The 18434-nt window shown below is 38.1% G+C and overlaps 1 protein-coding gene across 4 annotated transcripts in view; it reads left to right on the top strand.

Moving 5' to 3' along the window:
- Positions 1–18434, top strand: part of BICDL1 (BICD family like cargo adaptor 1) — a 93639-nt gene that overhangs the window by 24242 nt on the left and 50963 nt on the right. The gene's annotated exons all lie outside the window — the stretch shown is intronic.

Here is an 18434-nt window from a genome sequence, read left to right as displayed (position 1 = left end):
AGAGAGTCAGCCCCTCCTTTCCCTTCTTACTGCTGTTCCCTTGTTGACTCTCTCTGAACTTCATGCAGCAGTACCCCACGTGTCTCCCTGCCTGTATGTTCTTCCCCTCCATTTTTGCCCATTGTCAGGTTCCCTTCCTTCATGGACGTTCTGAACAACTCATTGCCTTCAGGGGACACCCCTTTACCTACCAAATAAGGTTGAGACTCCTTGGCATGGCATTCAAAGCCCTGTACCATCTGGACCTAGCACACATTTCCATCCCTGTCTCCCACTATCTTTCTATTTGTGCCCAATGCTTCACACAAATTAGTCTGTTTCCTGAGAATGCCCTGCGCTTTCACACCTCTCATTGTCTCCTCCCATTGCCACCTGTTGGAAATGTCCCCAGTCCTTAAGGCCAGACTCAGTTGCCACTTCCTTCATGGGGCTTTGCTGTTCTTCCCCCACCAATTTTCATCTCTCCTACTGACCACCAGCACTTTCGTACCTTTCTTTTGTCACTTACAACTGCTATCTATTATGATTAATTCATGTTCTTGACTCTGTTTAGTTAAGGCTGTGCACTCAGGGCACCTCCCAGAGAGCTGAGCACCTTGTCTGAAATATAGATGCTTGTAAGTATTAAAACTACATTCACAGGGCTGGCCCCGTGCCGAGTGGTTAAGTTTGCGCGCTCCGCTGCAGGCAGCCCAGTGTTTCCTTGGTTCGAATCCTGGGTGCGGACATGGCACTGCTCATCAAACCACGCTGAGGCAGCGTCCCACATGCCACAACTAGAAGGACCCACAACAAAGCATATACAACTATGTACTCGGGGGCTTTGGGGAGAAAAAGGAAAAAGTAAAATCTTTAAAAAAAAAAAAAGAGCTACATTCACAACTCAAGCATATATTACTTAGTTTTCTGGTTCAAATGTACAGCAAATTTGACTGTTTACTAAAAGATTTTGCCCACCTGGAGAATTAGTATTTTACTTCCTTTAATGTACATTCTTTTTTTTTAGGAAACTATTTATTTTTTTATTAACTTTAAAAAAATTTTTGAGATATAATTGACATATAACATTATGTTAGTTTCAGGTGTACAACATAATGATTAATATTTGCATATATTGCAAAATGATCACCAAATGTACACTCACTCTTGCTGGATTCCTTTACCATTGTCTATAGCGCTGGTTTCCACTCTCTCAGTTTGAGGACCCTCCCCTTTTAAAAATATAATCCAATGATGTGCAGCATTTTTGAATGGCCTCATTGAGGTATAATTTAGATTTTATAAAATTCACCCCTTGTAAGTGTATAATTAAGTTATTTTTAGCAAATGTATAGAATTGTGCAATCATCACCGTAATCCAGTTTTAGAACATTTCCATAACCCCCCCCACACACAAAAAAAAGCTCCCTCATGTGTCCTTTTCAGTCGGTCCCCACTCCCATCCTCACTCTCAGCTCCAGGCAAACAATGATCTTTCTGTCTATATTGATGTACCTTTTCTGGATAGTTCATATAAATGGAATCAGTATGTAGTTTTTTGTATCTGCTCCTTTCATTTAGCGTAACATTTATGAGGTTCACTTATGTTGTAGCACATATCAATAGTTCCTTTTTACTGCTGAATAATATTCCATTGTGTGGATATATGCATTTTGTTTATCCATTCACTGCTTGATGGACATTTGGATTGTTTCTAGTTTTCGGCTATTATGAATAGTGCTACTATGAACATGAACTTGATTCACGTATGTGTCTTTGTGTGGACATATGTTTCATTTCTCTTGAGTAGATACTTAGGAGTGGAATTGCTGTATGGTGTATCTCCGTGTAACTTTTTAAGAAACTGCCAAACTGGTTTTTATAGAGGCTTGTACCGTTTTACATTCCCACCAACAATGTATGAGGGTTCCAGTTTCTCCACAAGAGGACCCTATTTTTTTTGGTGAGGAAGATTGTCCCTGAGCTAATACCTGTGCCAGTCTTCCTCTGTTTTGTATGCAGGACGCTGCCACAGCATGGCTTGATGAGCAGTGTGTAGGTCTGTGCCCAGGATCCAAACCCGCAAACCCCAGGCTGCCAAAGCAGAGTGCATGAACTTAACCTCTATGCCACTGGGCCAGCCCCTCCCCTTTTTAATTTTAAAAAAATAATTATAGACTTTCACATGATAATAGATGCCATTTTAATATCTGCAGATTGATTAAAAATATGAGAAGGACACATTATTGGGGATTTAGTAATATTTTTAGAAGGATTTATGTTCTGTAATCACAACAGCGTTTAATGATGATGTATTCAATCCAGGCAGTGCTTTGTGTGCACTCTTAGAGCAATTCAGTGTCCCCCAAGGATCCACAATTGGGAGCTACTGGTCCAGGTGACTTGTTCAGAAGTAAACATAAGCTATTTTGTGCACTTTTTTTGTATCATCTGTCAAATAGACACCTACTTCATAGAGTTGTTTGAAACCTAAATGAAAACATGTCAAGCATTTGGCCCATAATAGGTGCTCAATTAGTGACAGCTGTTACTACTAGGGATCAGCATGACCTAATAGAGTACAGGCTTTGGAGCCATTCAAGTGAGAATTCTAACTTAGCTGAACCAGGCTTAGTTAATTGCAGTCTCTACTTAACCTTGGAGTGGAGACTATATGGATTCTTGGAAACACTTGTTTCCCTACTTGCTGACTTCAAATTACTATTTGTTTCTTCTCATTTCCTTTAGTTTCATCTTTGTTGAATAGGAACCTTCTTCTCCTCCCCACCCCGAGTTTATCAAAGTCACTTAGCAAATGTTATTTCTGTGTTCTAAAGCTATAATGCTCATCCCTGATTGCACATTAGAATCACCTGGACAGCTTTTGTGCTGAATGCTGATGCCTGGGTCCCACCTCCAGAGATTCTGGTTAACTGCTATGGGATGTGACCTGGGCATCAAGATTTTTAGAAGCAAGGTGATTATAATGTGTGGCCAAGGACGAGAATTATTCTAATATGAAACCAGGATTGGTGATAGCTATTCTTGCCTAATTTAGTGTCAACCAAACAATGTTACAAGTATTTTAATTCCTTCATCAGTAAAGGGATTGAGCAAAATGGAGTCTCTGGGATACCCTGTTAGAATGACACCAAGCCACTGGAAGAACCTCGCAGGTAAGCCTTTCTTCCACCTGGTAGCAGAGTCAGTGTCTGAAAGGAGGTTGTGTGACATAAAAGCAAAAACCTTAAATCTTATTGAAGTCAGGGCATATTTCATCCATCATCAGTCCTTCTAGGATGCAGTATGGCATAGTGAAATGGATTCAAATTTTGGCATTAGATGAATCTGGGTTTATTTTGGCTCTATTGATTACTAGCTGTGTTGGTTAAGGTTCAGAGAGTTTGCAATTGCACATTTTCCTCATTTGGAAGAAATAGGGATTATTAAAAACAGAATCATGCATCATGCAGAGTTGTTAGGATTGTGGACAGTATATAAAGTTATTAGCATACTTCCTGGCTTAGTAAGTAGCAACTGTACTTGTACTGCTCCTCGTGCTGTGTCTCACCAACTGGGCATTAAAGCCCAGGGACTGTGAAGTTAGAGGCTGTCTTAGACTTGTTTGTATCTCTGGTGCCAATCATAGTGCCCTGTGCTCAGAAGGGTTTAAAGTTTGATGATACAGAAAACAGAAACATGTTATTTCATTTTTTTTTAAAGATTGGCACCTGAGCTAACATCTGTTGCCAGTCTTCTTTTTTTCCTTCTTCTTCTCCCTAAAGTACCCCTGTATATAGTTGTATATTCTAGTTGTAAGTGCCTCTGGTTGTGCTATGTGGGACGCTGCCTCAGCATGGCCTGATGAGCGGTGCCATGTCTGCGCCCAGGATCTGAACCGGCGAAACCCTGGGCCGCCGAAGCAGATCACGGGAACTTAACCACTCGGCCACGGGGCCGGCCCCAAAATTTTATTTCTTTTGAAAAAAGTCTGACTGGTTCACCTCATAGGTAAATAATTAACAGAGATGTGGCATTATAACATTAGTGCTCAGCAAGTAAATGTTGCTACACATTATTTTAATGGCAATATTCTTTCATTTTTGTTTAATGAGATTCATGGTCAAGGCCATGCAATGTCGTACAATCCAGGGACAAAAATAGTAGCACCTAGTATTTAGAAAGAAATACTTCAGTACTTACAGCAAGTGTGATGTAAGCAAGAGAATAGTTATGAGGGACAGCTGTGAAAAGTTACCAGGCAAGGAATGAGAGAAAGGTCAGAACAGGTTGGGATGAATAGAGAAGCCGAAATCAGAACATGCAAGAGAAACGCAGTTCATCATGTGTTTTCTTCCTAGCTCTGTCCACAGAGGGCCTAGAAGCAGGGAAATACTGGTAGTAATGAGTACTCCGAATGCCTACATTTACTTTCTAAATATTGTTCCCACTAAAAGGAACCAGAGCTCCTTGGAGAAACGACTAATTCCAAGTCTAGAATAGGAATTTGATGGGGTGAGCCTGAGATATCATCTTGTGCTAGAAGCAAGAAAGCTTTCAGGGGGCTGGCCCCGTGGCCGAGTGGTTAAGTTCGCGCGCTCCGCTGCTGGCGGCCCAGTGTTTTGTTGGTTCGAATCCTGGGCGCGGACATGGCACTGCTCATCACACCACGCTGAGGCAGCGTCCCACATGCCACAACTAGAAGGACCCACAACGAAGAATAGACAACTATGTACTGGGGGGCTTTGGGGAGAAAAAGGAAAAAAATAAAATCTTAAAAAAAAAAAGCTTTCAAAATCTAATGGAATTATTATACTTCAGTTTAAAACAAACTAATGGAGTTGTGTCAAAGGGACACAGAAGTCAGTTTGAAGGGACTCCCACTGGCTAAAGTTGGGACAGTTGGAGCATTAGGGAGAATGATGATTACAATTGATTTATACACGTGAATATATAAAAGTCCATGAATCCATACTACTACTCAGAAAAGAGAAAGCTCTCCTCCACGCCATCGTCAGCATTAAAAATTACTCTCATATCAGCTCCTTACTCTATATACTGACAAAAGAAAGAACTGAGCAATTTTCCAGGGACAACTGTTTTTTTAAGGTAACTGAATAGCTCTAGGTGATGAGAGTGTGCCCTTCTTTACATAAGAATGCCAACTAATATTTGTAGAAGTAATGATGTAATTAGAGAATCGCCATTTCAGCTCCTAATAAAATAACTGATTCAGGCAACAATCATCTACAGATGATACAAATCATCAGGTGAAAGATAGATGGAGAACTGGACATACCACCCCACAGATTAATTGATTATTTCAAGGGGAAAAACACAACTTTACAAAAGAGGAATTACCTTAACCTGGTGATCTATCTTGGCATCACAAATAGTATTACAACCATGCGTTACGTGCTTCTCGGTTGGGATGCAGTAGGAGGTAAACAGCATCACCTGTGAAGTGTTTTTGTGAAAATTGTTTAACCTGAATCTATTTAAGGGTCTTAGATTGACCTTCAGTTTATAGAAAATACAGGGGTTAGAGCAAACTATGGCCCTCAGGCCAAATCCAGCCCGAGGCCTGTTTTTGTATAGCACTTGAGCTAAGAATGGTTTTTATGTTTTTACAGGATTATAAAAATAAATAAACCAAAAAACCAAGAATATATGGCCCACAAGACTAAAATACTTACTTTTTGCATCTTTAAAGAAAAATTGCTGACCCTGTTTTAGAGGATCAAGTCCATTGACTTTACAAGAAAGCAATCAGACAAATCCAGAAGTGGACATCTTATCGGAAAACTGGCTGGGTCTATTCAATTTCCTAGAAAAACTAAGGAGATAGAGCATGGGAATTTATTCAAGATTGAAAGAGACTTAGGAAACATAAGAGCCAAATGCAATGTGTGGATCCTAATTTGAACAAAATAGTTTTAAAAAAATATATTGGGAATTTCTGCTTTCAACCAAGCTGGAATGACAGGAACCAGATTTACCTTCCTGCCTGGAAAGACAGACAAACTGTATAAAACAATGGTTTTCAAGACACTGGGTATCAGGCAGGGAAGGACAGTAATCCCTGGGACATGGCAAACAAAAGAAGTGAGCCCTCCAATTGCCCCATTCTGCCTTAAGTTTCTAGGCTCTGGCATCAGGAGCAGAAACTGAAGCAGAGCCTGAGGTGATGTGGAGCTGAGAGTCTGGGGAGACCAGTGCAGCTGCCGTTCATAGGACAGAGTACCAGAAAGAAGAAAGATACTTAGAACCACAGAGATCTGTCAAAGGTCTCCCTTGAGTACTCACAGACTGGTCAACACAAGCATGTGAGCAAACTTCCCAAAATTGGGGATTTGAAGAGATTAGAGGGAATGTTGTCCACTGTTCACACAGTGGTAGCAATAGGCACTGTTACTACCAGCCAGATAGGAAAATTTCATAATTCATGAGGCATTAGGTAGAGTACTCGGGAAGGTTTGCCTTAGTAATAGGTTATAATTAGCTCTGCACTTAGGCCTGCGTAACGAATCTTCAAAACAAGATTCAGAAGGATCAAAATGTGTCCAGGTAACTTAACTGTATTCCAAAACGATACAAAAATATCTAACACCTTATGAGGTAAAATTTACAATGTCTGGCATCAAATCAAAGATTATCAGGCATGCAAAGAGGCAGGAAAACATGATCCATAAAAAGGAGAATAATCAGTCAATTGAAACTGATCCAGAGCTGACACAGATACTAGAAGAGATGAACATTAAGAGAGTGGTTATAACTTACCTTTTGTAGGATCAGAGGTTAACTAGGGACATGGAATGTATAAAACAGATCCAAATAGAACTTCTAGAAATGAAAACTATAATGTCTGAGATGAAAAATACACTGGATAGGATTAATGGCAGATTAGACATTGCAAGAGGAAAAGATTAGAGAATTTGAAGGCATAGCAATAGAAATTATCCACAATGAAACATAGAAAAGAAGAACTGGAAAGAGCGTCAGTGAGCTGTCGGGCAACTTCAAGTGGCCTAATATATGTGAAATTAGAGTCCCAAAAGAGAGAGGGCTACGAGAGAAAAGAGAGAGAAAATATTTGAATAAATAATGGCTGAAAATTATCCAAACTTGATGAAAAATATAAATGCACAGATCCAAGAAGCTCAATGAACCTCAAACATGATAAATGTGAAGAAAACTACACTGTCAGTTATCAGTTTATTGCGTTTCAGTTCCAAATGCACCCTTCAATATATGCTCTGAGATAAACAAAGAATTCTTTTAAGTTTTTCTTCTTTAAAGTGGGCAAGATGTTAAGCTTTCTTAGTAGAGGGTGCTGGTGCTGGAGGGCCACTCTAGGAGAAAGAAGCCCTTCTGCTGTTTCTGGCACAGGTTGGGGAGTGGAAGTGTGGGTGTGAGGACGTCTGGTGGAGACTTCCCCAGAACCTGGTCTGTCTGCAATGTTTGTACTCTTGTCCTTTCTTCAGCTGTCTCAACATGTAAACTAGAGGCTTCATATGACTGTGCTCTGAAGACCTCCTGCCCCCACCAACACTTGGACTCCCTGCATGTTGTTGGTTCCCAATTACCTGCTCCCCCACCTGTACTCCAGAGGGTAGCTTATTGTTTGCCTGGGGACTCCAGACTACTTCTGGCCTGGCCAAACCAACAAACTTCTTTGCTATCCAGTGGGCTAAACCATAACTTCTCCCAGTGAGGTCTGAATCCTTTTGTCTTTTATGGGTACTCTCATTCAGCTATAAGGTACCATATAAAATTTCCTTATTTCTTTTAGTTGCTCTTTTATCATAATGATCCTTTCTATTAAATTTCCCCTTTTAATCTACTGTGTGATTTCTGTCTCCTGATTGGACCCAACCACTACATACACCAAGGCACATAATAATCAAATTGCTCAAAAGCAGTGATAAGGAGAGAAGTCTTAGAATCCGCCAGAGAAAAAGACACTATATAAAGAGGAACAAAGATATGAATGACATTAGATTTCTCATAAAAAATAACACATGTAGGAATATAATGGAGAAATATCTTTAAAGAACTGAAGAAAAAATCTGTCAACCTAAAATTCTCCACCCAGTAAACGTGTTTTAAAAGTGAAAGTGAAAGACGTTTCAGACATACAAAAGCTGAGATAATTCATCAGCAGACTCACACTATAAGAAATGTTAAAAGAAGTCCTTCAAGCAAAAGGAAAATGATACAAATGGAAATCTGAATCTATACAAAAGAATGAAGAGCATTAAAATGGTAACTACATGTTTTTTTCTTATCTAAACCTCTTTAAATGATAATTGACTCTTTAAACAAAAATAATGACAATGTATTATGGGATTTATAATATATATAAACATAATATGGATGGCAACAATAGCCGTAAGGCCAAAGGGAAGAAATGGAAGTATAAGTTCTTACACTTTATGTGAACTGTGTGTGAACTTCTTATACTATATATGATATCAGTTGACGATAGACTGTGATAAAGATGAAGGTATTACACCCTAAAGCAACCACTAAAATAACGAAACAAAGAATTATAGCTTTATAATATAATGTATCTTCTATATAGATATAATACCTATAGAAAAGATAAAAAGGAATTATAAAAAATATTTCATTAATGTTTTAAAAGGCATAAAAAGAGGAAAAAGAGAATGAAGAACAGTTGCCACAAATAGAAAACAAATACAAGATGACAGACTTGAGCTGAAACTTATCAATAAATCACATTAAATGTAAATGGTCAAAATAACACTAGATAAAAAAGCAGAGACCAACTGATTGGATAAAAAAGCAAGACATTAATAAAAATAAAAGGATGGAAAAATTATAGCATGTTAACAGTAGTCAAAAGAAAGCTGGAGTGGCTACATTATTTACTATCAAATAAGTACATTTCAGAGCAAAGAATATTACCAACAGTAGAGAAGTTGATTTCATAATGATGAAGAAGTGAATCAAGAGGGCATAACAATCCTAAGTGTTTATGCCTTTTGTAACAGAGTTTCAAAATACATGAAGCAAAAAGTGATAGAACTGCAAGCAAAAACAGGCAAACTCACAATTTGGTTTATCTCTCTCAATAATTGATAGAACAAGTAAACAGAAGAAAAAAAGCAAGGATATAGAATACTTAAATCAACTATCAGTCAACTTAACCTGATTAGAACTAGACCTATTAGAACACTCCACCTAACGATATCAGAATGTACATTAGTTTCAAGTGTACATCTTACCAAAATAGACCATATTTTGGGTCATTAAAAAAGAGTCTCACTATGGGGCTTTCCCTGTAGCTGAGTAGTTAAGTTCACATGCTCTGCTTCGGTGGCCCAGGGTTTTGCCAATTCGGATCCTGGGCATGGACTTAGCACCACTCATCAAGCATACTGAGGCAGCATCCCACATGCCACAACTAGAATGACCCACAACCAAAATATGCAACTATGTACTGAGGAGCTTTGGGGAGAAGAAGAAAAAATTTAAAAATAAAATATTTTTTTAAAAAAGAGTCTCAATAAATTTATAAGGATTCAAGTCCTACAAAGTATGTTCTCTGACCACAATGGAATTAAATTAGAAATCAGTAGCAGAAAGATCTCTGGAAAATCTAAGCATTTGGAAAGTAAATAACACACTTCCGGAAAAAAACCCCTCTTGGATCAAAGAATAAATCAGAATGGAAATTGGAACATTTTTGGAACTGTATAAAAATGAAAACAACATATCCTAAGAGGTTGAGTGTTACTAAAGCAGTTCTTGGGGAAATTTATGGCATTAGATGCCTATATTAGAAAAGAAAAGAGTTTCAAATCATTGACCTCAGCTTCTACCTTAAGAAATTAGAAAAAGAAGGGGCTGGCCCCGTGGCCGAGTGGTTAAGTTCGCGCGCTCCGCTGCAGGCGGCCCAGTGTTTCGTTAGTTCGAATCCTGGGCGCGGACATGGCACTGCTCATCAAACCACGCTGAGGCAGCGTCCCACATGCCACAACTAGAAGGACCCACAACGAAGAATACACAACTATGTACCGGAGGGCTTTGGGGAGAAAAAGGAAAAAATAAAATCTTTAAAAAAAAAAAAAAAAGAAATAAGAAAAAGAAGAGCAAATGAAACTCAAAGCAAGCAGAAGAAACAAAGTAAAGATTAAAGTTGAACTCAGTGAAATAGAAAACAGAAAAAACAATAGATAAAGTCAGTAAAACCCAAAGCTGGTCCTTTGGGAAGATCAGTAAAACTGATAAACCTCCAGCTAGACTGATCAGAGAAAAAAAGAGAGAACCAATGTCAGGAATGGGAGAGGTGACATCACTACAGATTCTACAGATATTAAAAGGATAAGGGAATATTATGAGCAACTTTATGCCAATAAATTTGACAACTTTGGGTGAAATGGTAAAATTCCTTGAAAGACAAACTACCAAAGCTCACTCAAAAAGAAATAGTCCTAAGAGCCCTATATCTATTAAAGAAATTGAAATTACAGTTAAACTTTTCCCCAAAGAAAAGCCTAGGACCAAATAACTTCACTGGTGAATTTTACCAAACATTTAAGGAAGAAATAGTACCAGTTCTACACAAGTTCTTCCAAAAACTTGAAGAGGGAGTCGTCTCAACTCATTCTATGAAACCAGCATTACCCTGATATCAAAACCGGATGGACATTACAGGAAAAGAAAACCACAAACCAATATCCCTCATGAACATAAATGCAAAAACTTTATAAACAATATTTTAGCTAATTGAATCTAACAATATATTAAAAGAATAAAAAACAAGAATAAGTGAGATTTATTCTTGGAATTGGTGGTTTAACCTTCAAAAGTTAATATAATTCATACTAACAAATTAAAAAAGAAAAACCATTAACAAATTTAAAAAGAAAAACTGTGATTTTCTCAATAGACACGAAGCATTTGACAAAATCCAACATCAATTCCTGATGAAAACTCTCAGCAGTCTAGGGAGAAAGGAGAACTTTTTCAGTGTGATAAAGGACATTTACAAAAACCTACAACTAACATTGTACTTAAATGGTGAAAGACCCCCTAAGGTCAGGAACAGGACAAGGATATCTGCTCTCACAACTTCTATTCAACGTTATCCTGGAGGTTGTAGCCAGTACAGTCAGGAAATAAAAAGAAAGAAAAGGCCTCCAGAAAATAAAGGTAGAATTAAAACTGTCTTTTTCCACAGATAACGATTGCCTATGTAAAAAATATGATGGACCTACAAAAACTACTAGTAACTACTAGTAAGTTATGTTAGAAAGATTGCAAGATACAAGATCAATATACGAAGAGCAGCTGTATTTTTACATGCTAACAATAACAATCAGAAATTGAATTTTTTTTAAATGCCATTTACAATACCATCAAAAAAATGTGAAATGCTTAGATAATCTGACAAAAGATATGGAAGACCTGTATATCAAATATACAAAACAGGGGCTGGCCCCGTGGCTGAGTGGTTAAGTTCGCGCGCTCTGCTGCAGGCGGCCCAGTGTTTCATTGGTTGGAATCCTGGGTGTGGACATGGCACTGCTCATCAAACCACGCTGAGGCAGCGTCCCACATGCCACAGCTAGAAGGACCCACAACGAAGAATATACAACTATGTACCCGGGGGCTTTGGGGAGAAAAAGGAAAAAAATCTTTAAAAAAAAAATACAAAACATTGATAAGGGAACTTAGAGAAGAACTAAATAGATGATGATATAGACCTTGTTCTTGGGTTGGGAGACTCAATGTTGTTAAGATGTCAGTTTTCCCTAAATTAATCTATAGGTTCAACACAATCCCAGTCAAATCTGAGTAGGTTTTTTGGTAGAAATTGACAAGTAAAATATATCAGTTTGCTCTAAAATTCATATGATAATGCAAAGGACCTAGAATAGCCAAACAACTTTGAAAAAGAAGAACAAAGTTGGAAGGGTGACTGACGCTACCTTATTTCCAGAATTATTATAAAGCTACAGTAATTAAAACATTGTGGTATGGGCATAAAGATAGATGAACAGATAAATGGAACAGACTAGAGACTCCACAAATAAACACACACATATATGGACAATTGACTCTTGACAAAGGTGGAAGGTAGAGTGGTGGGGAAAGGATAACCTTCCCAACAAATGGTATTGGAAGAATTTGATATACATATGTTAAAAAAAAGAAAAAAGAAAAAGAACTTGGATCCATACTTTGTACCATACACAGAAATTAACTCGAGGGATTAGACACCCTAAAACCGTAAAACTTACAGAAGATACATAGGAGAAAATCTTTATGACCTTGGATTAGGCAAAGATTTCTTAGATATGACACCAAAAGCATGACCCACAAATTGATAAATTGGGCTTTATCGAAATTTAAAGCTTCTGCTCTTCATAAGACATTGTTAAGATAATGAAAAGTGAACCACAAACTGAGGGAAAGTCTTTGCAAAGCATATATTTGAGGATTTGTATCCAGAATATATAAAGAACTCTCAAAACTCAATACAAAAGCAAACAACCCAATTTTTTTGAATGGGCAAAAGATTTGAACACACTTCACCAAAGGAGATATGTATGTGCAAATAAGCATGTGAAAAGATGGCGAATGTCGTTACGCATTAGGGAAATGCAAGTCAAAATCACAGTGAGATACCTACACACCTATTAGAATGGTTAAAATTTAAAAGACTTGTTACAATTAAAACTCTTATACACCAATGGTGGGAATATAATATAGTACAACCACTTTGGAAGAGTGTGACAGTTTCTTAGGAAGTTAAACGTACCCTATCATCTAGCCATTCCACTCTTAGATATTTGCCCAAGAGATAAGGAAATAGATGCTCATACAATGTTCAAAACAGCTTTGTAGTAGCAAAAAACTGGAAACAACCCAAATGTCCATTAGCAGGTGAATAGATAAAGTGTGGTATACAATACAATAGCATTCAGTAATAAAAAAGGAAAGTACTCTTGATACATAAACAACTGGGTGAATCTAAAAAGTAATTATTCTAAGTGGAAGAAGCCAAACAGAAAAGAACACCTATTATATAATTCCATTTATATAAAATGCTAGAAAATACCTCCCTATCTTAAGTGGTAGAGCAGATCAGCAGTTGGTGGAGAGACGGCAGGGTGGATGAGAGGGATTTCAAAAGGGTATGGGGACACTTTTGGGAGTGATAGATATGTTCACTATATACTTGATTATGGTGATGGTTTCGTGGGTATATACATTTGTCAAAACTTATCAAATCGTATACTTTAAATATGTGCAGTTTATTGTATGTCAGTTATACATCAGTAAAGCTATTTTTTAAATAAGATATATTAGTATAGTTGGCATTTGAAGATATACTGTGTACCAGAGAATATTAAGGAACTATTTTTAATTTCTATAGATGTGAAATTGTATTGCGGTATGTAGGGAACATCCCTTTTTTTAGAGCTTCATATTGAATATTTTTGTAGAAATTGATAAGTCTAGTTTATCAGTTTGTGCTAAAATTCATATGGAAATGCATATGAATATGGATTCATAGAGATGAATATCCTAATGTCTGTGATTTGTTTTAAAATACTTTAGAAAAAAATTGATGAAGCAAATAGAGCAAAACATTAACATTTAATACTTCGAAGTGATGGATATAGGGGCATTCATATAGAATTTTCTCTACTTTTCTGTACTTCTGTACTTTTTCTAAACTTTTCTACTTTTTAAAGTACATTCTCTACTTTAAATGAATGTAAAAAGATATATTTGTCTTTCAGAACAGTGGATTAGAAGCTGGGTAGGTAAGAACGTGGAAGATAACATGTGCTATGGACTGAATTTTGTCCCCCCAAAATTCGTATGTTGAAGCCCTAACTCTGCCATGTGATGATATTAGGAGGTGGGGCCTTCAGGAGGTAAGTAGGTTTAGATGAGGTCATGAGGGTGGAGCCCCCACGATGGGATTAGTGTCCTTATAAGAAGAGGAACAGAGACCAGAGCTCTCCTTCTCTACCAAGTAAGGACACAGTGAGAAGGCAGCCATTGGCAAACCAGAATGAGGGTCCTCACCAGGAACAAAATCTACCAGCATCTTGAGCTTGGATTTCCCAGCCTCCAAAACTGTGAGAAATAAATGCCTGTTGTTTAAGCTACCCAATCTATGGTATTTTGTCATGGCAGTCTGAGCAGATTAAGACAATATATAAGAGAAGGCTGTGCCCAGTCTAAACCAGCAGGAACTAGGCACTCATCCGAAAAAGAGCAAGGTGAATCCAGTATCCAGTGAGGCCCTTCTTCCTCGCCTGTGGATGGTTGTCTTCTCGTTGAATTGTCACGTGGCAGAGAACCGAGAGAGGAAGCAAGCTGTCTTCCTGTAAGGGCACTAATCTCATTCATGAGGACTCCATCCTCATGAGCTAATTACCTCCCAGAGTCTCCACCTCCTAATACCGTGACATTGGGGATTAGGATTTCAACATAGGAATTTCGAGGAGACACGAACATTCAGTCATAACAATATAATAAATGAATTTTCAGGAAAATCTTATAATCAATCAAGATATAATATTAATATAGTGATTATTTATTGATTATGTAAATATGACACCAAAATTACTGTTTTGTAATGTATATGTTTATGTCATTACTCCTGTATCTTTATTACTCCCACTATGTTTTCTAAGTAATAAAACATTTTAAAGAAAAAGGTCAAAAACAGTAGAAGATAAATTTAAAGCATCTATACCAAGGAAATACACTAACAAGTGAGGCAAAGGGCTTCTTCAGCTCAGGTTTTACGGATTCCTGTGGAGGGAAGGACCAGTCACAGACGCGACTTCTCAGCACCCCCAGCACTTGTTGGGGTGGGGCGTGAGAGAAGTTCCTGCTGCGCTGTCGTTTGGCTTTGGCTTGTCAGTCAGCTTGTTTGCTTCCCTTGCTGTCTCCATGGATGTGCTCTGTAGTATGAAATCTCTGTGCTTTGGCCTGACAAAGACTTGTGACTACAAGAAGTTGTTGTTTTCCCCACATCCAGGTTGAGTTGGAGTTGGTTTTAAACTATGGTGGAAATTCCATGGGGAAACTGGAGTCATATAAAGAATGTGAATTATTGAGTATTTCAGTCCTTGAAATGAGAAGAGAATGAGACTGGTGGAATAATCTCAGATCCCTTTGAAATAAAGTTGAATGTCATCCTATTCCCCTTGAGGTATCACTTTACCGTGAAATTGCTTGCAGCATTTTTGTGCTATGTAATTTTATTTGTTTTCATATATTATCTAATTTGAGACTTATAACTGTATCGTTAGATATTATTATCTCTTTTTTACAGATAAGGAAACTGAGTCAGGTATTATTATCCCTATTTTACAATAAGGACACTGAGACCCAGAGAGGCTGTGATTTGCCCAAAGTTGATCAGCTAGGTCCTGCACAAACTGTCATATTGTTGTCACTTTTTGTGTTCTATCATGGCTCTTTTTCCTCAGACTTCTTTGAGATCTTTAAAAATTTTGCAGTTTTCACTCCCCAGGTGTTGTTGAAAATATGACTTTTCTTGTGGAACAATTTATGACCCAGAATTTTCTCTTGGGTATAGCGTAGTAAGCATCCAAAATATCTTTGGTCCTCATAGGATTAGTTTAGCTATTTTCGTCCAAGACATCAGCTAACATCACTAACACCATTATTCCGAATTAACAGATTTATTTACTCTTAATTTGCAGTTATAGTCCAAGATAGGCGAACAGCAAGAAGATACAGGTTCAGAAGCACTAAAATGTTGATTGTCATGCTCCTAAATGGATGTTGTTAAGACGGTTTTAATTGAGGCAGTGGTGGATATTAATGTCGCTCTGCTTTACCGTACCCCTAAACTGTTAATGACTCAGAATTCATCCTCGAAATTGGCAATCTTGGAATGCTGTTAAATGGCTTTGTTTTTTCTCATAATGTCTGATCAGCAGGGTCATGACTGTCAGTTTAGTCCCGGGTCTGGAATTGGAATGTAGCTCTGCCATTATCTGGGACTGCAGCCTTTGTTAGGAATACCAGTTTGGTAGTCTCTCTAAGTCTCATTTTCACTAGAGTTTTAATAAGAGAACATCCCTAATTCTGTGTTCTGCTCTCTACCTTTTAGACTCTTCTGTTTCATTGGCTTTGCCAAATGTTTCAAAGGCCCATTGTCAGTCACCCATCCAAGAACTGGTCCCTCCAAAAAAGATGAATATTGAAAATAACAAGAAAACATGTTATTTTATGAAACAGGCAGCAATGGGACAGGAGTGGCCAGGAACCTAGCTATTTAGGCAGAGACTACAGATCCCATAGTTACAGGTAATTGAGGAATCAAGTCCGAGGGCAGCCAGCTGACTTAGGAAAAAGCAGGCTGGTAAACCAAAAAAAAAAAAAAAAAAGGATCGCTGAGGTGGTCGTGATCCAACAAGCCAGTGAAGAGGCTCTAGCAAATCATGCTGAGTGAGCAAAGGTACACCCTGATCTGGGGACGTGGGGCATTAGACCCACGGCTCTTACTGCTTGTCGTCTGAGGCCCAAAGTGGGTCTGCTCTAAGTCATAAGGGTGAGCGTGTTAAGATCACAGCAGGCAGGAACAGAATGCACTGTGGAACCCCCGGGGCAGTATTCTGCTCTGTGCCCTGAATTGCATAGCTGTAATTTTACCTAAAGGTTAGCACCACTTTTTCCCCTCAGTGGGTAGCACAAAGAACCCTCAGCTTCATTCTGTAGAACACAATTTCTGACATTGTCAGTATTATAACTAACTGTTCTATTTATTTTAACTTGGTTGCCGTCAATGGAGCCCTGAACTGAAATGTAGGTTTATTATTTTCCAAAGTGTTGGCAGCAGCTCTCCCTCAAATTGTGCCATTACTGTATCAATCCCAAGAAATGTATCTCAGAATAAAGGATTCCATGGTCAAGTGAATCCAGGAAACTTTTAATATCGTATCCCTTTCTTGGAGATTTACAGTGTATACTGAATCTCTAAAAGTATACTGAAAGTTTTTTGTAAGTCTTATAGTAAAGAAACCTATTTGATACAATGGTTCCCAAACGTTTTTGACCCCAGAACTTTTTTTGTTGCTAAAATCTACTAACCTTTTGAACTAATGTTTCTTGACTTGGGAAATAGAACATACTCTTGGAAATAATAGCTATATGCCAAGTGGACTGAGCTTGAAACAAGAAGAGGAGATCTAGATTATCATTAAGGTAGCCCCATGATTTAGAGAAAATGTCAAACCCTCATTAAGGGAATAGATAAGCCCAAGAAAGGGCCTAATAATGATGATCTGTTCTATTTTCCTGAGGAGGTGGCTGTATTTTGGAAATTGGAACAGGCTTGTGTTACTTAGACCTAATAGGATGATGAGGATGCCTCACATTTATGTTATGCTTTAAGATTTACCAAACTTACGTTTCCATGGTCAGAACCCTGTGAGGTAGAAAGGCATATATTGTCCCCATTTTACAAAAGAGGAGCCTCAGATTAAATGACTTGCCCAAAGTCACGTGACATGACTAGTATGTAATAAAACTAGTATATCTGGAACTCTAGGCTTCATCCCCAAGTCCAGAGCTTATGCCCACATCGCCAAAGTTGTTGCTCACATCTGTGCTAATGAGTGCTTCTTTTACAGAAGTGTACCTTTCTCTTATTCACTTTGTTTTTTTCCCTTCTAAGTACTTCTAGTTACATTTCTACCCCTGGGGGGTTTTTGCCTTTGCTACTTATCACAGCATGTAAGTGATGAGCACTCTGGACATCACAAATACCCAGTTTCTCTCTAGGCATCCTGCTTCTCAGAGGATTAGAAACTTTAGACTTGGACAAATTCCAAATTTCTCTTATAGAATATGCTTCCAGACATGAATTTAGAACCCACCATGTTTAACGTTTTTTGGTTTTGGTTTTCATAAATTCAGCAAACTTTTGAGAACTGGCTACCAGCTACAGGCAAGGCATCAGGTATCCATCACTCCATCTTATTCTCTGATGCATTTTAAAGTAAGTTGGAGACATCAGTACACTTTACTCCTAATACTTTAGCAGATATATTATTAACTGGAGTTCATAATTTGTTTACAGTTCTTTTTGGTTTGTGTGTGATACTTTTTGTGTGCCAGGCACATGATAGGTGCTTATCAAATGTCTATTGAGGGGCCAGCCCTGTGGCTGAGTGGTTAAGTTCACGCACTCTGCTTCAGCGGCCCAGGGTTTCACTGGTTTGAATCCTGGGCGCAGACCTAGCTCCGCTCATCAAGCCATGCTGACGCGGCGTCCCACATGCCACAACTAGAAGGACCACAACTAAAATATACAACTATATACTGGGGGCTTTGGGGAGAAGAAAGAAAAATTTAAAAAACAAATAAAAATAAACAAGAATGAAAAAATTAAAATGTCTGTTGAATGTGTGAATGACTCCATC

The sequence above is a fragment of the Equus caballus genome, chromosome 8, assembly GCF_041296265.1.
Source record: "Equus caballus isolate H_3958 breed thoroughbred chromosome 8, TB-T2T, whole genome shotgun sequence".
NCBI classification, from domain to species: domain Eukaryota; kingdom Metazoa; phylum Chordata; class Mammalia; order Perissodactyla; family Equidae; genus Equus; species Equus caballus.
The sequence above is the reverse complement of the archived record's forward strand: the minus strand, read 5'-3'. Positions and strand labels throughout refer to the sequence as shown.